The following is a 23209-nucleotide window of genomic DNA, read 5'->3' on the forward strand; positions in this document are numbered from 1 at the left end:
TTTTAACCCTGTCCTTCCTTAAAAGTGTTTTCCTACTGACCATTCCCTCCCCCAAATCTTTTTTTAATCATCCTTCCTTTCCCCTCTTCCCAAATCCCATCTCCTTTTTATTTTCCTGAGGGTGAGATAGATTTCTATACCCCTATTGAATATATATGTTATTTCCTATCTGAACCAATTCTGATGAAAGTAAAGTTCCTTCACTCATCTCCTCCCCTTTTCCCCCTCTACTGTAAAAGCTTTTTCTTGCCTCTTTTTTTTATGGCAGATAATTTACACCATTCCATTTCTTCCTTTCCCTTTCTCCCATTATATTCCTCTCTCATCCCTTAATTTCATCATTTTAAAAAAAAAAAAGATATTTTCCCTTCATATTCACACCCATGCCTTCTGTCTATATATACTCCTAACTGCCATACTAATGAGAACACTCTAATGAGTTACAAACATCATTTCCCCATGTAGGAATATAAATAGGTAAACCTTATTAAGTGCCTTATGATATCACTTTCCTGATTGTCTCCTTATGTTTCTCCTGTCCTATATTTGAAAATCAAATTTTCCATTCAGCTCTGGTCTTCTCATCATGAATGCTTGAAAATCCTTTGTTTCTTTGAATGACCATTTTTTCCTCTGAAGGATTATATTCAGTTTTGTTGGATATGTGATTCTTGGTTGCAATCCTAGCTACATTGCTCTCTGGAATATGTAGAAGCTGCTAAATCTTGTGTTATTCTGACTCAGGATCCACTACACTTGAATTATTTCTTTCTGGATGTTTGCAATATTTTCTTCTTGACCTGGGAGTTCCAGAATTTGGCTATAATATTCCTGGGAGTTTTTATTTTGGGATCTCTTTCAGGAAGTGATTCTCTCAATTTCTATTTTAACCTCTGATTCTAAAATATCATGACAGTTTTCCTTGATAAAAGAAAATGTTCAGGCTCTTTTTTTTATTCATGACTTTCAGGTAGACTGATAATTTTTAAATGATCTCTCCTGGATCTATTTTCCAGGTTAGTTGTTTTTGCAATGAGATATTTCACATTTTTCCTATTTTTTCATTTTTTGGTTTTGCTTTATTGTAGTTTAATTTCTCATAAAGTCATTAGTTTCCATTTTCTCAATTCTATTTTTTAAAGGAATTATTTTCCTCAGTGAGTTTTTGTACTTCCTTTTCCAATTGGCTTTTTAAGACCTTCTTCTCCTCATTAGTTTTTTTTGTATTTTCTTTTATACCTCTCTCAGTTCTTTCTCCCATTTTTTTCTCTATATCCCTTACTTGATCTTCAAAGTCCCTTTTGAGCTCTTCCATGGCCTAAGCCCAATTTTTATTTTTTATTTTTGGAGCCGTTGGGTGTAGGAGGTTTAATGGTTATCATTTTCTGAGTATGTGTTTTGATCCTCCTTGTCACAATAATAATGGTGAATAATCAGAAACTTTTTTTGTTTTCCGTTTCCTAGTCTATTTATCAGCTTTTAACTATTTGTTAAAGTAGGGCTCTATTTCTAAGGTGGAGGGTGCACTGTCCTAAGCTTCAGGGGATTTGTGCAGTTGTTTTCCAAAATCCTTCTAGGAATTTGACCACAAGTACTCTTTTTTGCCCTGGAATGGTTAGATGTGTCTGGGCTTGTTGTTGCTGTAAGATCTAGTGTGCTGGTTTGGGCTGGGGTTCTGCTGACCAGGGCTGTGCTGGGACTGCTCACCAGACTCCCACCACTTTGCTACAGACCCTCTCCACTGATCCTCTGAGTACTTTCTGGTATCTCCAGGCTGAGAGATCCAGAAATCTCTAGAACTGCTGCTGTTTCAGAGGTCCCACCTTGCCGGGGTCAGGGCCAGAGCTGGGGCCAGGCTGGTCCTGCACTGAGATTGTGTTTTGGCATTCCACTCTGGTTCCACAGACCTTTTCTGCTGACCATTCAGGTCCTCCTTGGTGTCTGACCTAGTTTAAGGTGTATGTAAGGTTTCAACTAGTCCGTTGGTTCAAAGTGGTAAAAGTATAGGCTCTCCTTTGATCTGAGTTTTCTAAATTGGCTATTCCATTATATTCTGGGTTAGATGCTGGAAGTGGGATCCTGCTCTGAGCTTGGAGTCTGAGCCACACTATTACTACCACTGGCTCTTGAATTTTCTCTTTTAGTATACTATCTAGAGTCTTTCTACCTGGGAGAAACTGTCACTCCCCTTTTCTGTTTTCTTTGCATCTGTGACCATGCAATTGGTTGATTGGTAACAAACCTGTTGCAGTGCCCCAGTATAAACACGGAAGTGCCCCATTTTGTTTCTAGGACTTCTTCTCTACAATGCACATCTTCTTCCTAGGTTCTGGAGTGTTATGTAGGGTGTGTTCCTGGCCTAACCCTGTCCCCAGAGTCTGCAGATCTCCTGATCTGTCTCCCTATGCTAAACTCCTCACCAGGATTCTGTTTGGTGCATTTTTTAGATCTTTTTAGAGAAGTTTGTGGAGTAGAGCTTATTACTATTTCACCATCTTGGCTCCCCTCAAACCTTTTGATTTTGAATCTCTTAAAGAAACTTGGATTCTCTCTTAACCCTTCCTTTAAAAAACACTGCTGTTCTTGGCATTCTCTCCAGTACTTGATAACTTTTTTATTCTCCTAAGACACATCTATTTAGGAGATAGATTAGCCCTATAAACTATCACTTCCCATCTTACCTCCTATTATCACTTAGTAACTTTTCCAGTTTCATAATCCATTCTATCTAGATTTATTACCCTGTTCAGATTCTAGTATCAGTTATCTATTAACCTCTAGGTCATTATACCTCTTTTCTTAAAAGCAGAAGTGATGAGGTTTGGCGCAGGGCAGGGAGTTGTGGGAACCCCTTTCTGGCAGTGCATGTCCTTCATAAATGAATTTATGAACCCGAAAAGTTAAACTGGAAAAAAAAGTTTATTATTAGAACTGAGAAGTCAGTTTTTGTAGGCTGACTTCCTTAGTGGCAGGGTCCCAACAGAGAAGTAAAGATCTAGCAGAGAAATCCTGACAGAGAGGTAAAGAGGAGTAGGGTCCTGTTAGGGAAATAGGTGAGAGAGAGGTAAAAAGGGAGTAACATTGAAAAGAGAATGTCCTTTCAGCGGGCAGAGGATTGCAGCTATGCCAAGGAGAGAGAGAGGTTCCTTGGCATGATTCCAGCTTTTGCCCTCTCTGCAAGGAATTGAGCTGAAGGAAGCTTGTTATAGGGATAGCTCTTTGTGGGGACTGGGAGCAGTTTGAGTTGGAATCAGAATAGAGAATCTTTAAATTGAATGAGCATCCCTGGACTAATTCCCCAACTTAATAGAGTTGGATAGAAATCTCCACCTCAAGCTAGAGCTAAGTAGGAGTGGTCCTGGACTCAACTAATCCCATCCAGATAACAGAATGAAATCATTTTGTCTTGATTCCTGGCACAGGTCTCTCAGGGGAGAGCTTCTCTGAGGGAGTTTCCCAAGCTTTCCCCCCAGAGTCCCAGAGAGAGTGAGAGAGAGTTCTCCCCTTGTCAGAAGGAAGGAGGGAAGAAGAGAATAAGGGAGAGATAGTTATTTATCAAGTACCTCTTGTATTCTAGGATATTGTACTAAGTACAGTTTACAAATTTACAAAATATTAACTTATTTGATCCTCACAACAACCCTGGGAAGTAGGTGGTATTATCATACCAATTTTGCAGCTGGGGAAATTGAGACTGACAGATGTTTGAGGCTGAATTTGAACTAAAGTTTTTATGACCCTAACCAGACCCAGATGCAATGCACCATCTAGCTGCCTCAATGAGTTCATTAATTAGCTTTTTCTCCAATATAAATGTTGACATTCATCAAAACAATCTGGTACTTGGTAAGAAATAGAGTAATGGATCAATGGAATAGATTAATAAGTACACAAGACCCAATAGTGACTATAGTAATCTAGTGTTTGATAAATCCAAAGATTTCAGCTTCTGGAAAAAGAACTTATTATTTAACAAAAATTGCCGGGAAAATTGGAAAATAGTATGGCAGAAACCAGGAAGGGTTGAATATGTAACACCCTATACCAAGAAAAGATCAAAATGAATTTATGATTTAGACATAAAGGGTGATACTATAAGCAAATTAATAGAGCAAAGGATAGTCGTATCTATCAGATCTGTGGTGAAGGGAGGAATTTGTGGCCAAAGAACTAGAGAACATTATGAAATGCAAATTGTATAATTTTGATTACATTCAATTAAAAAGGGTTTGCACAAATAAAATCAATGCATCCAAGAGTATAAGGAAAGCAGAAAACTAGGAAAAACATTTTTTTACAGCCAGTGTTTCTGATAAAGGCCTCATTTCTAAAATATAACTCAAATCTATAAGAATACAAGCTATTCCTCAATTGATAAATGGTCAAAGGATATGAATAGACAATTTTCAGATGAAGAAATTAAAGCCATTTCTAGTCATATGAAAAAAAATGCTCTAAATCATTATTGATTAGAGAAATAAAAATTCAGACAAATTTCACACCTCTTAGATCAATTAAAATGAAAAGATAATGATAAATGTTGGAGATGATGTGGGGGAAAATGAGACTAGTAGCATTATTGGTGAAGTTGTGGAATGATCCAACTATTCTGGAGAGTAATTTGGAATATTTCCAAAAGGCTATAAAACTACATATTCTTTCCTCCAGCAGTGTCCCTATTGGCTCTATATCCCAAAGACATCATAAAAGAAAGGAAAGGACCCTTATGTGTAGTACTTCTTTTTGTAGTGGCAAAGAACTGGAAATTGAGTGGATGCCCATCAGTTGGGGAATGACTGAATAAGTTATGATATATGAATGTAATGGAATATTATTGTTCTATAAGAAATGGTGAGTAGACTAATTTCAGAAAATCCTGGATAGACTTACATGAATTGATGCTGAGTGAAGCTAGAAAACCAAAAGGAACACTGTACAGAGTAGCAACAAGACTGTGATGGACTTTCCTCTTCTCAACAATGAAGTGATTCAAGACAAGTCCAATAGATTTGGGATGGGAAGAACTACCAGTACTAGAGAGGACTATGAAGACTGTGATATCAAAGCATAGTATTTTCACCTTTGTTTGTTTATTTGTTTTTTTTCTTGTGTTTTTTTTTTTTTCCCTTTTGGTCTGATTTTTCTTGCACAACATAACAAATATGGAAATGTTTTAAAGGATTGCATATATTTAACTAATGCTTGAGAACAGGAAAGGGAAGGGAAGAAGGAAGAAAAATTTGGAACACAAAGTCTTACAAAAATTAATGTTGAAAACTATTTTTACATGTTTTTGGAAAAAGAAAATACTATCAAATAAATAGATAAATGTTGACATTCCCTCAATTTGGCCAGTCTCCTCAACTCACCACTCAGTCACCCTATGGTTAGGGTGACCCTAGCCATACACATAATATCAAACTCTAAAAAATCTTGTGATATAGTTTCTTGACCTTTCCACCTTTTCCTTTATCTAGGCATTGCAGTGATTAGAATACTTGCTTTGTAGTACAGAAAATCTGAATTCAAATTTTGCCTCAGGCACTTATTAGCTATGTGCCCTAGTTACTTTTTTGACCTTCCCTTTCTCTCTGTAAAATGGAGATAATACTATCTCCTGGGTTTGCTGTGAGGATAAAATGAGATAATATTTGAAAAGTCTTTTGCAAGCCTTAAAACAGTATATAAAAACTAGTTATTGTTGTTATTGGTGTCGTTATCATCATTATTATTATCCTTCTTAAAACTATTTTTCAATTCCAGTACTTCTGGTTGGACCATCCTTCCCTTCTCTCTCAAGCCATCTCTTCTGTTCTGTCCATATATCTCTCCCTTACTTAACCATTTTAGCTTTACATTGTCTTCTATCCTTGGATCCTTGCCTCTTATCCATTAGAAAAAATTGCTGCTCAACCCTTTAAACTTCAGCCTAGATTTCCCAGTGCTTTTGTTGAAGTCTAGATTTAGGGTACCTAAATGAAATTGGGGTTTAGTTGAGGTTTAGTGGCAGGTTTGGGGTACAGGGAATCAAACAGAGCTCCCCTGCAACCCCCCTGGATTTGGCACAAGAATATGGTGGTAAATGAGGTCTAGTAGTGGCATGAGTCCCCAGTAAAGTCATTTATTGGCCTGAGAGCTAGATTGATAAAAGAGGTTTATTATTGGGTAAGCAAGGTTAAAGTATAGGCAAAGGTAGAGATAAGGAGGGTACCAGACAGAGGGTCCAGGGCTTTTGGGTGTAGTCCCAAAGTTGACTCAGATGGGGGTGGGGCTGGGACAGGTCCAGATCTTCTATTGGAATACAAAGGGACAGGATTTGTGAGTTAAAAAGTAATTATATTCACTAGGAAGGGCTGGGAATCTAGAAAGGAATCTTTCCCATATCACTTTTACATAAGTTGCTAAATGCCTTTGAAGGCAAACAAAATGCTGCCTATGGACACTGCCCATTCATGCAATCTACTTTCAGCTCTCCCTGGCTGCTGTTTGCCAGTCCTTTTGTAATGCGGAGAAACTGAGCAAGACAGGGATTAGAGACCAATTCAATAGTTTATTAAATGGAGAGAGATACTGGGACCAGTGGATCCATGTTTGGTCCCAGGGCTGGACAAGACTGTCATCTCAAAGAGTCCAGCACTCAAGTATCAGAGAGCAAACTTTTTATAGGATAACAAGAACAATGACATAATGGGGGAGGTACCTGGATGGGGATAACCTAATGGGGAGGAGGCTCCTAGGATGACACAATGGAGGGAGGTTACTGATATTCTAATGACATCTAAGATGGATTCATTTCATTAAAAGTTATTCATTAATTAGCCATTAATTTAGCTATACTTTAAGCACCTTAGCATTCTACTTGTGAGCAAACTTCAATTCATTAATGACTGATTATCCTACTTGATGAGAAGGAACTGAGCTGACCATGATAAAATACATCAAGTCTTCAGAATATCTTTGTCAAAAGCAATGGTTTTCTCTTTGTGTTTTGGCTACTTGCATAAAATTCTTCCTTGCTAGCTTATCAAACAGCTGAGACAGTTGATATCTGATATTGCCTCTTCCAGATTTGATATCAAATTGGACCAGCCCATCTGGTTATTTGTTATTATTGTTCAGTTTTGTCTGATTCTTTATAATCCCATGAATCATCACATGCCAATACTATCCCTGGGGTTTTCATGGCAAGGATACTGGAGTGTTTTGCTATTTTCTTCTCCAGTGGATTAAGACAAGCAGAAGTTAAATGACAGCCTAAGGTCACACAGCTAGTGAGTGTTTGAGGCCAGATTTGAATTCAAGTTTTCTTGAGTCTAGGTTCAGTGTTCTTTCCACTGAGCTGTCTAACTGCTCTTCCCCTTGTAAATGGACATGTAAATCTAGTTATAACCATTTTCACCCTCATCACAACAATTGTATGGTGCTATAATCTGAACAGATTATCCTAGGCTACATTTGATGTAGTTGTCTTTGCTTAATCCAGTTCATGTTAGACTCTCTAATCAGAGAATCTGAATTCTGACAGTTCTGAATATCTCATTTTGTCAAGGGCATTGGTAAACTGGAAAATAGTCAGATAAAGATGACTAGGATGGTGAGATAACTTGACACATTACTCCTAAAAAGTGAAAAAAGAACTGGGAATGTTTATCCTGGAAGAGAGAAGATTCCTAGTGAGAAAAGAGGTGGGGGGAGAGGGAGAATGAGAAGATTATAATATATGTTATTGAAATATAATATATCATAATATTATAAACCATATGATAAATGATTACTATTATTATGGTTATTAATAAAATGATAAATTTTATATCATATTATAAATCATATGAAATTTAATAAGATTTGGTAAATCATATGAAAGGCTGTAATATAGAAAAGAGGATTAGACTTGTTCAGCTTGGATTTGGTGAAAATAAAAGAAAATTTTGGAAATCCTAGAGAAGCATATTTCTATTTATTATGAGGAAAAACATACTAATACAACTGTCTGAAAATAGAATGGGCTGTATTGTGATGCAGTGAATTACATATCACTGTGAGTTTAAAATATTAATTTCATATTATGTGCCAGACATTGTGCTAGACATTAGAGATATAAAGACAAAAATGAAACAGACCTTGCCCTCGAAGAAGCTAATATTCTAGCAAGGGAAACAATGTGTATGCATGCATGTGTGTGCATGTGTGTGCGTGTGTGTGTTCATACACACAAATATCAAATATTTAAATTAAAACATAGTTTGATTGGGAACGCATTAGCAGTTGGAGTAAAGAAAGACTTTGTGAAGAAGGCCAGTAGGAAAATTATAGATTGGATTCTTTTCTAGGCTTACTAAATGGTCTCTGAAGTTCTTTGTGGTAGTAAGATTCTCTATCTTTCAAGAAACTCAAGAAAGTTTGGTAACTGAAATTTAATCCTTTTATTGGCTCAAAAGAAGAGAGATTTTCCTGGACTGGGCTCTGAGCTAATGGAGATGTATACAACAGAGTTTATACTCTATTGGGAGCCTTTTCTCATTGATTTTCTCATTTTTATGTTGCAGTTTTATTGTTAATCAAGGAACTCTATTATGTCAAAGATGTCAAGCTCAACTTCATTAGCTTGTATAAGACTTTCCTTATCAAGTAAAAAGAGTATGTCCCATATCTTTAGGAAATAGAAGTTTCCCTAAATCATACATCAAAATCTATGCTGACAGTAAACTTTATTCCTTTAGTAAGAACTTCAGTGTTAGTTTGCCTGTTTCATTACCATCTGTAAGGCTAGTGGTAGTTACCAAATCCTGTTTGCTTTTTTTCATTGGATATCTTTTTGACTTGCTGATACACTTGAAAGTTTTAATAGCATTTCAAAGTTGAAAGGTATTCCAGAGGTCATTTAACTTAACTCATACCCGAATAAGAATTTTGCTACAACATCTTCATCAAATGGTCATCTAGCCTTTACCAAAGAAGACCTTGAATGTCCCAAGGCATCCTATTTAGGAATATAGCACCAATTAGTGGGACACAGATTTGTCTCTTTTGAGCTTCTACACATTATTCTTGATTCTGCTCTTTGGGTCAAGCTGAACAATTCCATATCTTCTTCACATGACAGCTCTTTAAAATACTTTAAAACAGCTCTTTTTTCCCTCTCAATTTTTTTCTTCAGTATGCTGATTGTCCTCATTCCTTCCGGTGATTTTCAGATAAATTTTAAGACGCCACCAACCTAGTAATCCTCCTATGAATACTATTCATCTAGTTAATTTTAATCTTGAAATAGTAGTGCTAAGAACTGAACACAGTACTCCAGATTTGGTCTCATCAATGTAAATAAAGCATAGACAACTATCTTCTTTCTCTCAGCACCAAATGTTTTTCCTAATGTAACCAAACAACACAAGACTGCTGTATTGCACTGTTGACTTATTTAGCTGGCACTCCAATAAAACTTTCATTTTTTTTTTAAATTATAAATTACTTTTTGACCATGCTTCCCACAAATTGTACTGGGAAATTAATTCCCTCTCCCCCCATCTCCTCCCCATGGAGTGGTAAGTCTTTATAGTTAGCATGTTAAATTTCATCTTAGTTCAGGTTTAGTGTTCTGTTGTGTCAAGATTTTTCTTTTGTGTCCATTGTTTTAGCTTATGCTCCCAGATTTTTTTGTTTGCAAATTTGATAAAGGTTTCATTTGGTCATAGAGTTGAACCCCATGGCACTGCACAAGAGACTCTTGCTCAAAGGTAACATTAAACAACTAGTTGAACTCTTTGAATCTGGCTTCAACCTATTCCATCCCTACCCTAATGCACTATCGCCTTGCCCATTGGTGTCAAACTCAAATAAAAATGGTTCCATAAGACAGTACATAAAGATATCTGTGGCTACATATTGACTTCGAAAACCACATGTTAATATCATTTATGTTCTAATCTTTTTATTTACTTTGTTAGATAATTCCTAATTACATTTTAATCTGATTCAGATGATGTCTTTGAATAACATGAAGGATATTGGCAAATGTGTTAAAAATCTAGGTTAATTATTTCTACAACAATTCCCATTATCTATCAATCTATTAACTAGCAAAAAAAGAAATGGGGTTAGCCCAGCATGACTTATTCTTTTTTTTAAGGCATTTTAAAAAAATCTTAACTTTTATTGAAATTTTATTTTTTCATATCACCTTTATTTTCAATTATCATACCTTAGTACTTCTCCTTGTATACACATATAGTAACCTCAGCAAACTATCCCTTATAACAAAGATTTAAAATGAAAGGAATTGAGCTGATAATACATGCAGTATTCCACATCCATAGCCCCACATTACAACAATAATAACAGCTAACATTTTTGTAGTTTCTACTGTATGTGCCAGCCACTGTGCTAAGTGCCTTAATTATTATCTTCCCTTGTCCTCTCAACAGCCCTGAGAAGTAGAAGTTATTATTATTCCCAGAGAATATGAGGCTGGTGACTTTTGCATATCTCCCTCACTTAAATCCAGTTCACTTGCATGTCATGGCATCACCTTCCTGATGTCATAGTCCTCTTAGAGAATGAAGAGCAAATAACAGCCTCTGTGAGTAGAGCTGGAACTGGTCAGTTCTGTTGGAATCTTTACAAACTGCTAACTCATTAGAGTTGATAGATTATTGATCTGATCTTACAAGAAGATGTTTTGGGCCCGAACCTGAAACAAGGTACTAAGTAGAACTAATTGATACAATGCTTGTGTTCGCACCTTTACTCATTGGAGTTCACACATTTGGGAGATTTCAGGGTTTAGTATGAGATATCTGAATTCACACCTCCCTTGAAGTTCTTAGGGCCAGAGAGCACTATGGGAGAAAAACCCATAATCCTGCTCTCTGATATATAAGAAGAAAGCAGAGGCCCAGTGAAGGGAGTTCAGCTGAATTAGATTGGAGAGGAGCATGCTGGGACAGAAACAGAGCACTCTGGGAGACTGAGAGCTAGAAGCCCTCTCTCAGAGGCCAGAGAGATTCATTCCATTTTTCACTTGGCTGGTTGTGGAGGCTGGAGAAAGCAGAGGCAGAAGCAAAGGACAAACTGCAAGAGCTCTTGGAACCAAGCAGAGAGATAGGCCTCAACTAACCAGGCTATTTTGCAAGGAGAAAATAAACATTTGCATTTTTACCAGCTGGCTGCATTTTGGGTGATTATTACTCTTAACCAAAACTAAGGCTGCCTGGAGAGGAGCATTCAATTTCCAACTCAAGAATCAAATTCAGGAATTACAATTTTATAATGAGAATTCTAAAATAGACTTGTAAACAATTGCAATTGTGTTGGTCAACATAAAATCAGAAATAACAGTAGAGAAAAATTAAAAGGCAAAGATGAATGTATCTGCTAGAATTAGCTTAATTTATATCATTTCCTACATTTATTTGTTTGTTTTTCAGCAATTAAATTGGTGTTAAGTGCCTTGCTAACTGTAAATTAACAACTAATAGTTATTAAGTTTCAGGCTGGTTTGAACAGGGCATCCTGACTCCAGGGCCACTATCTAGGTACACACATACTCCCCTCCCCCCCCATATTTGTATGTATGTATGTATTTTTTGCAGTAAGATAAAAGTGATACTAACCAATAAAACTTAATTAAAATATTTCTTTTCCTCTGATACAATTGCATGTTTCTGACTTAGAATATGGTATCTCCCAAGGTAACAATTACTCTCATTTCCAAATTGGAGGAAGTGGAGATATGATGCAATTAGCACTGAATTAAACTTGGGATTACTAAGGTTATAGCCTAAGTTATTTCTAGGCCTTGTTCTTTACCCTGGGACCATGTAATAGCTCTTCAAAGATTTTAAGATAGCCAATGGAACTATTCCCTTCTAATTCCTGGAAACAGCCTCTCAGTGCAGTGTGGTGTTCTTTTTCTTCTTTAAAATACATAAAAATAATAGTTCTCTCTGAGAGAAAGCAGGTTTCTCGGGGAGGTTTTCTGGAGGCAGTCTTAGTATCAGTTAAGAGTAATAATCACTCAAAATGCAGCCAGCTGGTAAAAATCAAACGTTTATTTTCTCCTTGCAAAATAGCCCGGTTAGTTGAGGCCTATCTCTCTGCTTGGTTCCAAGAGCTCTTGCAGTTTGTCCTTTGCTTCTACCTCTGCTTTCTCCAGCCTCCAGCCAGCCAAGTAGAAAATGGAATGAATCTCTCTGTCAGAATACATCCTCATATAATATCATTGTCGAAGTGTAAAGTGATCTCCTGGTTCTGCTCATTTCACTTAGCATCAGTTCATGTATGTCTCGCCAGTCCTCTCTGTATTCATCCTGCTGGTCATTTCTTACAGAACAATAATATTCCATAACATTCATATACCACAATTTACCCAGCCATTCTCCAATTGATGGGCATCCATTCAATTTCCAGTTTCTAGCCACTACAAACAGGGCTGCCACAAACATTTTGGCACATACAGGTCCCTTTCCCTTCTTTACTATTTCTTTGGGATATAAGCCCAATAGAAACACTGCTGGATCAAAGGGTATGGACAATTTGATAACTTTTTGGGCATAATTCCAGATTGCTCTCCAGAATGTCTGGATTCGTTCACAACTCCACCAACAATGCATCAGTGCCCCAGTTTTCCCGCATCCCCTCCAACATTCATCATTTTTTCCTGTCATTTTAGCCAATCTGACAGGTGTATAGTGGTATCTCAGAGTTGTCTTAATTTGCATTTCTCTGATCAATAATGATTTGGAACACTTTTTCATATGAGTGGTAATGGTTTCAATTTCATCATCTGAAAATTGTCTGTTCATATCCTTTGACCATTTATCAATTGGAGAATGGCTTGATTTCTTATAAATTAAAGTCAGTTCTCTATATATTTTGGAAATGAGGCCTTTATCAGAACCTTTAACTGTGAAGATGTTTTCCCAGTTTGTTGCTTCCCTTCTAATCTTGTTTGCATTAGTTGTGTTTGTACAAAGGCTTTTTAATTTGATATAATCAAAATTTTCTATTTTGTGATCAGTAATGGTCTCTAGTTCATCATCGGTCACAAATTTCTTTCTCCTCTACAAGTTTGAGAGATAAACTATCCTATGTTCCTCTAATTTATTTATAATCTCATGAATGAATCTCTCTGGCCTCTCAGAGAGGGCTTCTAGCTCTCAGTCTCCTAGAGTGCTCTGCGTTTGTCCCAGCGTGCTCCTCTTCAATCTAATTCAGCTGAACTCCCTTCATTGGGCCTCTGCTTTCTTCTTATATATCAGAGAGGGGGATTATGGATTTTCTCCCATAGTGCTCTCTGGCCCTAAGAACTTCAAGGGAGGTGTGAATTCGGATATCTCATACTAAATCCTGAAATCTCCCAAACGTGTGAACTCCAATGAGTAAAGGTGCAAACACAAGCATTGTATCAATTAGTTCTACTTAGTACCTTGTTTCAGGTTCGGGCCCAAAACATCTTGTAAGATCAGATCAATAATCTATCAACTCTAATGAGTTAGCAGTTTGTAAAGATACCAACAAGTTCTTTCTTCTTTTCCTTCCCTCCACACTCCCTTTTTCCTCCTTTCTACAGAGAGTATAATACCCTTATCTGAGGGTGCTCTGCCCAAAGGAATGCACAGTTTAAAAAAATTTTTTTGGCTTACTGAAACTTTCCAAGAAATCTTGGGATTTGTCAGCTACATTTCTTTATGAAGGATCATGCCTTAAAACCAGCTCACTCTGGCTTTCATTGATTGTCCAATTGGTCATTGTTTGGGCTGTGATTTATTCAGAGTGAGTGTATATTTCAGTTGTTTTTGTTTACACCAGAAACCTGAGGGTCTTTTCTTTCCAAATTGATCATTTGTTTGTTTGTTTTACTAAATAAATTTTTCTTTGCCTCATCTCTTACTTAGTCTTAATCACTGAATGGGAGTTGCTTCAGGCACAGAGATCTATTAAAGACTTTACCTTAAAAAGGCCAGGGTCTCTCACTGCTTGATCTGTATCTTGCCCCTACACCCAAATGGCTGTGAAGGAGAAAATGAAGCTGGTGATTTTACACTGCTCTCTCTCATTCACTTAAATCAAATTCAGTTGCTTGTCATGGCATCACCTCCCTGATTTCATGATCCTCTTCAAGAAAAGTCACACAGATAGTAAGTGTCTGAGACCACATTTGAACTCAGGTCTTCCTGATTCTAGGTGCAATGCTCCATTTAAAATGCCACCCAGCAGCTTCTCTGCAAAGAGATAAGGAATGTTAATTTTTCAACTTTTCTCCAGTTAACCTTGGCCATTATGATTTCTCAGTATTTTTCAGTTTTTCAGTATTTTTTCTTTCCATTTACATTGTTTTACAATGAAACTATTCTCAATTTTCTCTTTATTTATTTATTTATTTTATTAAAGCTTTTTATTTACAAAATATATGCATGGGTAATTTTTCAACACTCACCCTTGCAAAACTTTTTGTTCCACATTTTTCCCCCACCCCTCCACTAGCTGGCAGGTAGTCCAATACATGTTAAATACGTTAAAATATATGTTAAATCCAATATATGTATACATATTTATACAGTTATCTTGCTGCACAAGAAAAATCAGATCAAGAAGGAAGGGAAAAAAAACTGAGAAAGAAAACAAAATGCAAGTAAACAACAACAGAGAGTAAGAATGCTATGTTGTGGTCCACACTAAATTCCCATGGTCCTCTCTCTGGGTGTAGATGTCTCTCTTCTTTGCTGAACAATTGGAACTGGTTTGAATCATCTTTTTGTTGAAGAGAGCTATGTCCGTCACAATTGATTGTTGTCTATACGATTGTTGTTGCCATGTATAATTGTTGGAATCCTTACAAACTGCTAACTAATTAGAGTTGATCTAATCTTACAAGAAGATGTTTTGAGCAGAACCTGAAACAAGGTACTAAGTAGAACTAATTAGTACAATGCTTGTGTTTGCACCTTTACTCATTGGAGTTCACAAGTATGCTAGCTTCACAAAGTAAACTTTGTAACTTTGTGAGTTCACACCTCCCTTGAAGCTCTTTGAGGCAGAGAGCACTATGGAAGAAAACCCATAATCCCATTCTCTCAGAAGATTCACATATAAGGCCAGTGAAGAGAGAGCTATTCCAGAATATATTTTCCACTTGGCTGGCTGGTTGCAGAAGAGAGTTCAGCTGGACTGGAGAGGAGCACTCTGGTGCAGACAGAGATCACTTTGAGAGATTTCAGCGGAATTACGCCAGAAGCCCTCTCTCCGAGGCAAGGCAGAATATATTCCACTTGGCTGACTGGTCGAAGAAGAGAGTTCAGCTGGTTGGAGAGGAGCACTCTGGTGCAGACACAGAGTACTTTGGGAGATTTCAGCTGAATTACGTCAGAAGCCCTCTCTCCGAGGCAAGGAGAATATTTTCCATTTGGCTGGCTGGTGGCAGAAGAAGAGTTTTCAGAGAATAAAGCTACAAGTGGAGAGTTCAGTGGACAACCAGATTCATCTTCATCTCACACCACTGTGGTAGGTGGCTGGGCTCCTGCACTTCCCCCACTGAGACCAAGCTGGTCTGAAAGACTCACCAGAAAGCTAGCCAAGCCCCAAGTGAAGGAGACAAGAGATTGCCACGGGTAACCCTAGAGACCTTCTAAATTTAGTTCTCTATACCATTAATTTTTTAATCTTTGACAAAGATGCACTGGCTCCGGCAGACAGGTTTTATAACCCACCAGAAGGGCAGTGTCTAGTGCGAGCGGCCCCACTATCTTTAGATAATCGCCAGGTGATGTGGAGAGATCCAGAAAGTGGTGAATGGAAGGGACCAGATAGGCTAACTGCTTAGGGGAGAGGGTTTGCTTGCATCTCTACATGTGGAGAAGGAATCAGATGGGTGCCGACGAGCCACATTCGCCTTGTCCATCGCAGAGAGATGGAACAGACCCTTGAAACAAAGGAGAAGACCTAAGAAATATCGGGTGGTTCTGTTGCTGATTGTGCTCACCATTGAAAGAGCATAGCTGACAATGAGACTGTTAAAAGGACTTTTAAAATCTTCAGGAATCATTGGATTTCCTAACACAAGGTGAAACTGTTTTAGTTCTTGAAAAACCAGCAAAAATCATTGGATTCCTTAAGATGAAAAATTGTTGATGAGACTTTTTGCAGTACTTTCAGTTCCTGCTGGCACATGAACTAATGGACAATGGATTGCTTATGGACTATTTCTAGGACTTATGGACATGTGTAAATTTTCAGGATGATTCATGTTAATGAATAACATAATGTAACAACATTACTACTAGCCCCCTATGTTCTAAAACAAAAGAAAAGGGGAGATGTTGGAATCCTTACAAACTGCTAACTCATTAGAGTTGATAAATTGTTGATTTGATCTTACAAGAAGATGCTTTGGGCCAGAACTTGAAACAAGGTACTAAGCAGAACTAATTAATACAAGGCTTGTGTTCACACCTTTATTCACAAGTATGGGAGTTTCACAAAGTAAACTTTATAACTTTGTGAATTCATACCTCCCTTGAAGCTCTTAGGGCCAGAGAGCACTATGGGAAAAAACCTATAATCCCTCTCTCTCGTATCCCACAATTCCTCCCTCTTGTATAAAAGAAACAGACAGAGACTCTTGCAGAGATTTCACCGGAATGACATGAAGAGTGGAGCTGGCTGGAGGCTGAAGAAAGCAGAGGCAGAGGCTGAAGGACAAAACTTTTGGATTTGGCGACATTTGGAGGGAGCTCTTGGAACCAAGCAGAGAGATAGACCTCTAAGTTAGCCGGGCTATATTGGAGATAATAAAAGATCTGAACTTTTATCACCTGGCTGTGTTTTGAGAAGAAAAAGCTCACCACATATAATGATCTCTTGGTTCTGCTTATTTCACTTAGCATCAGTTTATGTAAGTCTCTCCAGGCCTCTCTGAAAACTATTCTTAATTTTCAATAGATCTTGTATGTGCCAAAATGTTTGTGGCAGCCCTGTTTGTAGTGGCTAGAAGCTGGAAAATGAATGGATGCCCATCAATTGGATAATGGTTGAGTAAATTGTGATATATAAATGTTATGGAATATTATTGTTCTGTAAGGAATGACCAGCAGGATGAATACAGAGAGGACTGGCGAGACTTACATGAACTGATGCTAAGTGAAATGAGCAGAACCAGGAGATCATTATATACCTCAACAATGATACTGTTTGAGGATGTATTCTGATGGAAGTGGATCTCTTCGATAAAGAGAGCTAATTCAATTTCAATTGATCAAAGATGGGTAGAAGCAGCTACACCCAAAGAAAGAACACTGGGAAATGAATATAAACTGCTTGCATTTTTGTTTTTCTTCCCGGATTATTTATACCTTCTGAATTCAATTCTCCCTGTGCAACAAGAAAACTGTTCAGTTCTGCACGCGTATATTGTATCCAGGATATATTGTAACCTATTCAATATGTAAAGGATTGCTTGCCATCTCGGGGAGGAGATAGAGGGAGGGAGGGGAAAAATCGGAACAGAAGTGAATGCAAGGGATAATGTTGTAAAAAATTACCTTGGCATGAGTTCTATCAATAAAAAGTTATAAAAAAAAAATTTTTTTTTCAATAGGTCTTTCTGACTCCAGATATATTCTTATGCTTTAACATTTTTCTCTTAGAGATGGATCAATCTAGCAGACAGAAAAACATAGATCTGGACAAATTCTTGGATATATTTGATTAATTAATGATAACTTCTGAATGATAATATTAATTAATAAGTCACATTATTAAATAATAACATCACCCCACAATTTATCAAAATTGGTTATGTGCTGGGACATAAAGGAATCAAATATTTAAAAAAATAAAATATATGTCTTTTGGAGATCATAACTTAATACAAATAATTAAAAAGTAAACATGGGTATAAAATATAGACCTAAATGGAGAAACAGTGAAATTCTGAATAATAATTGGGTAAAAGAAGAAATCATAAAAATGATAATTATGTTAAATGTAATAAAAGAAAGAAGTATTTATTAAATGCCTACTATATGCTAAGCACTATGCTAAGTGCTTTATAAATATTGGATTTTTTGATCCTCAAAACAATCTTATGAGGCAGATGTTTTATTCTCATTTTACCGTTGAAGAAATAGGCAGATAGAAGATAAATTTCCTAAGCTTTACACATTTAATAAGTCTTGAGGCAGGTTGTGAACTGAAGTCTTCCTAACTCCAGAGGTAGCATTTTATCCACTGTCCCTCCTAGCAGCTTCTGATAACTATGAAACATTATACCAAAATGTAAGGGTAATAGCTAAAGCAGTACTCAGAGGCAAAATAATTTCTCTGAAAACTTTCTTTACAAAATAGAATATTATTGGATCAAAGAGTATAAATAAAAACATCAGATTAAAAAAAATTCAAGAATGACTTAATATTAGACATTGGTGATAATTTCCCATACATTTTGCCCTATATCAGTGATATTTTGTATAATTTAATATTTTATTCTACTGCTTTTTTTTTTTCTAATTCTATCTTTATTGGTCTCATTCTTGCAAACATGTTTAAATGTTATGTAATTGAAATTATCTAGAATTATGGTTATAAATTGGCAATTTTCTCTTCCCTCCCTTTTACTTTTAGGCTTTTTTGATTATGTAGCTTACTCTCCTAGCTCCAGTTTGATAGCTGAATACTTCCTTCTGAGAGGCCAGTTTTTCTTTTTAGTACTATTCTTTATGAACTCTTTATCCTTTTTGTTCCCCAATGATTACCAAGTTATCCATCCAGACATGATAAGACTTAGACGATATGGTAACACACACACACAAATATATAGAGAAAGAGAAAGAAAGTTGTGGGGGTGGAAAAAGTCAAGAAAAAGTGAGCTTAAAAGCTCATATTGAAAAAAGGGTAAACTATAGCTTTTGGTTGAAAAGAAAGAAGTTCTTCCTTCATTAAGTCTTTATAGAATTCCCATTAGGTAATTAGTCTTTTAGGCTTCAAAGTTAGATCTTGTTGTAGAGTTCTGCCGCTGATTTTTCCTTAGCGTTTCTGGTTTCTCCCTTACATATCTCGCACTTCCTGATGTACATGTCTTTGGCCCTTAGTGTTTGGAGGACATTGCTACTGATACTGATGCAAAGTCCAGATCTACTGCCCTGGTCAAGGGATGTGAAATAAAGAGGAGAGAGAGATGACTTATTTTTCACCATTCCCCTAGGATAGTTCCCTTAATCACTACAAAAATGGTTATTTGCTAGAATCGTCTTCTGGGAAATGCACTTGAAACTGGCCTTCTATAGTTTGCATAGACCTAGAAGTGATTATGTTTCCTTCTTTTATCTCAGTCTACTTCCTATGTAACATCATCCAATGATTAAATTATTTGGCTTTTCCCAAAATGAATAAGGAACTGTTTGCATTCAGTATACACTTTTAATTGATTCAGTGGAAGCATATAGGATGTCTCATATTATATTAGATTTAAATATAATCTTTAATTTAAACAAGAAGCCATCAATTCTCTTTTTTGCTTCATTGCATTTGGAGAAAGAATATATGGCTGTATGCTGAACATCTTCCCCATGATTAAATTTGCAGGACACTAAGCAAATATAGTCTTACTAGACTAGCCTTTGTTAGGTAGACAGAAGCCTGTCATTCTAATATTTTAAGTCATGATCCAGACATAGATATCCCTTTCCCAGGCATCACCACCTTAGCCATATTTCCCCTTCTCCAATCAACTCTTCTCTTCTGAATCTCTTGCCTTTTTTGTGCAATGGTGATATGAACAACTGAATTTCTGTGGTCTCAGATATCTTGACTAAGGCTTTGTAATCTTTAGGAATCAATTCTAATGAATGTTATGGAATATTATTGTTCTGTAAGAAATGACCAGCAGGATGAATACAGAGAGGACTGGTGAGACTTACATGAACTGATGCTAAGTGAAATGAGCAGAACCAGGAGATCATTCTACACTTCGACAACGATATTGTATGAGGACATATTTTGATGGAAGTGGATTTCTTTGACAAAGAGACCTAACTGAGTTTCAATTGATAAATGACGGACAAAAGCAGCTACACCCAAAGAAAGAACACTGGAAAACGAATGTGAACTATCTGCATTTTTGTTTTTCTTCCCGGGTTATTTATACCTTCTGAATCCAATTCTCCCTATGCAACAAGAGAACTGTTCGGTTCTGCAAACATATATTGTGTCTAGGATATACTGCAACATATCCAACATGTAAAGGACTGCTTGCCATCTAGGGGAGGGGGTGGAGGGAGGGAGGGGGAAAAAAATTGGAACAGAAACGAGTGCAAAGGATAATGTTGTAAAAAAAAAAAAAATTACCCTGGCATGGATTCTGTCAATATAAAGTAATTATTAAATAAAAATTAAAAAAAAAAAAGGAATCAATTCTAAGTTCCTTTTGGCCATGTCAATTTTTTCTGATGTTTTGTTATTGATGTATATTTCAGTAATACAAAAATCCTCTCTAATATTGTCATCTAGTTACCTCAGTATATCTGAAAAGGGAATCATTAACTACCAAAACTATCTTTTTCTTCTCTGACTCTTTTTGAAATATTATTGTCCACCTGATAGGTTCTTTGACTCTGCTTCATCATTTTTTTGGCACCTGCTTCCTCCTCAGAACATCCATCTCTTCCCTATCTAGAAGAACTATCGACTTGTTTTGTTTTTTGATCTATTAAGTGTACTCTTCTCTTTTTTTCTGTGTGACATTCTTCTACTCTTCAACTTTCTGAAACAGATCAAATAGATACTTAAGATCTGTTTTTTACTTTTCCCTCTTCCATTAATACTCCATACTTAGGTATAAATTATAATGTTTCTAAGTCATCAAAAAAGGTCATACTCTTTTAAAAGATATGGCTAAACATTTTTAATTAGACATTGGTTGCTTGTGTAAAGGAACACTTCAGGAATCTAGAACATTCACTTTTATGAAACAGTTTATTCCCCTGAGATCCTAGGTAAGTGAGGCATTTTTGTACTTGGAAATCAGAGTGTTTCTATTTGGAATAGAAGGACCTTTTAATTCTTTGAATTTTATCCACTGAGAATTTTTTATTCAAACATCAGCCATGTTGCCAGCAAAGGTTTAGATGGTTGGCAGTTATGTGCTCCTGGGAAATGCTGTTTTCTCTGTTGCTTTTGACAGTAGATCTTGTCTTGCTAATCACTTAACTCTATTTAAGAATTCTACAAATTCTGCCTAGAAATGAATATATGAAATTTGTTAAGCATTTTAAAATATGTCACCAAAATTTCTCTCTGAAACAAAATTCCTTCTTCTTTCCCTTTCTTTTCCTCATCTTTTAGAAGCCAATTTTCTGGTAATGTTATGTGGCTGCAAATTCTGGAACATTTTATCTCTGAAAATTGAAGTTGATAAATACCCAAATGGCAATGGAAAAGGACATGGTGGGCATGAATAATCCATAACATATCATAACTGAGAAAATATGTAGAAGTGATATAAAACAGGGCTTCTTAAACTTTTCACCTGAGAAATTTTTATGTGATACTAGGTAAATAAGAATACAAATATATTTATACAAATCAAACATTTACTGATAATAAATCATAATTTCATGACCCAAACATTCTGTTAATAATAATAACAATTATTATTATTATTATAATCCCACATTATGGAGCAATCCACAGTTTAAGAAGCTTTGATATAAAAGGTGTCATAAAAATGTTTTCCTCGAATAAAAGTAGATGTACCATATAATGAGAGCAAGAGACAAGCCTGTATGCTCAGATGGCATATATACAATATCAAGATCAGAAAGGTTTCCAGCATGTTGAATGAATCTTCCGTGATGAATTTATAAGAGGAAATAGTTTAGAGCTCCATAGTATAAACAGGCGTAAATGGTTTGTGACTTGCATCATTGGAAGAAGTATCCACATTGATGAAATTTTTTATACAGTGGAGTACAAGTTTTAAAAAAAAAGAACTGTAATGTTGACCAGAATAGTTGGAAGAAGCTTCATGGAAGAGATGGGAATTGAGTATAGTTTTTGAAAAATGGGTCAGATTTGAATTAAGTGAAAATGTAGAGAAAAGATACATCAATTTGGGGAAACACTATATACAAAAGCCAAAAGGAGGAAATCATTGTTTTATGAGAGGGAACTGTGAAAAAGTCATTCATTTTGAAATGAAGAATCTATTAAAGTGTTTGGAATTGTGCTTATTATAGTAAAATGTGAAGAAATAATTTTTTAAAAGGCAATAACATTGGACAGTGGAGGAAGGTCAAATTATACAGGCTTTGACGTGATGTGTGATAGGCGATAGAAAGTCATTGAATTTAATAAAGTATCTTCTGTCTATAAGTCATTATGTTAGGGATACAATAACAAATACAATACTGATCCATCTGACCTGAAACATTTGTTATGTGAACTTAGGTAAATCATGTAACCCTATTTGCCTCAGTTTCCTCATCTGCATAATCTCCTACATTAATTTATCTGCCTTCTCAATGATGTGGGAAAGGAAGGAAGGAGATTGAAAATTTGAAACTCAAAATTTTAAAAAATGAATGTTAAAAATGGGTTTTACATGTAATTGGGAAAATTTTTTTAGAAAGAAGACTGATTTACAGAGAATAGTTGGTAGACAAATTAAAGTGAATAGAGACACAGAAAGGACCCTGGGTTTGACTAGAATAGTAATTGGTTATTGCCAAGAGAGCCATTTCAGGAATGGGTAACAGAAACCAGATTATGGACCTGTGATTTCAATGGCTTAAGGAATTTACTACTTCTTGAAAGGAAGCTCCTTTTACAAATGCAAGTTGGTACCTTCTCTGCTCCTTTGCAGAGGTGTTACACTTCAGGTTGCCAAACTCTTGTGTGGCTAACACCAGATTAAAATGTAATTGCAACATGTTTAACAAATAAAAATGCAATACAACATAAATAAAGTTAATTTCTGGTGTTCTAAATTAATTTGTGACTAGCAAAAGAGATTAAATGATATTAATCTTTTTTCAGAGATCAAAAAAGTTGGAAAGTTAGAAAAGACCCATTAAATTGTCAGACTTTCTCATGGGATTGTTTGCTGTAGAATGTTTTTTAGCTATGTGTTCAGGGAATTGTGCTTTCGTCAAAAGCTCTCTCAGTGTTTACATGGAGCATGAGACCTTTCCATTAGTAATGCTCTTCTTTAACAAACGTC

General features: G+C 36.2%; 1 protein-coding gene across 2 annotated transcripts in view; it reads left to right on the forward strand.

Annotated features, from left to right (window-relative positions):
- Positions 1 to 23209, forward strand: part of KATNIP (katanin interacting protein) — a 228908-nt gene that overhangs the window by 59386 nt on the left and 146313 nt on the right. The gene's annotated exons all lie outside the window — the stretch shown is intronic.

The sequence above is a fragment of the Antechinus flavipes genome, chromosome 1 (genome assembly GCF_016432865.1).
Source record: "Antechinus flavipes isolate AdamAnt ecotype Samford, QLD, Australia chromosome 1, AdamAnt_v2, whole genome shotgun sequence".
Lineage (NCBI taxonomy): Eukaryota > Metazoa > Chordata > Mammalia > Dasyuromorphia > Dasyuridae > Antechinus > Antechinus flavipes.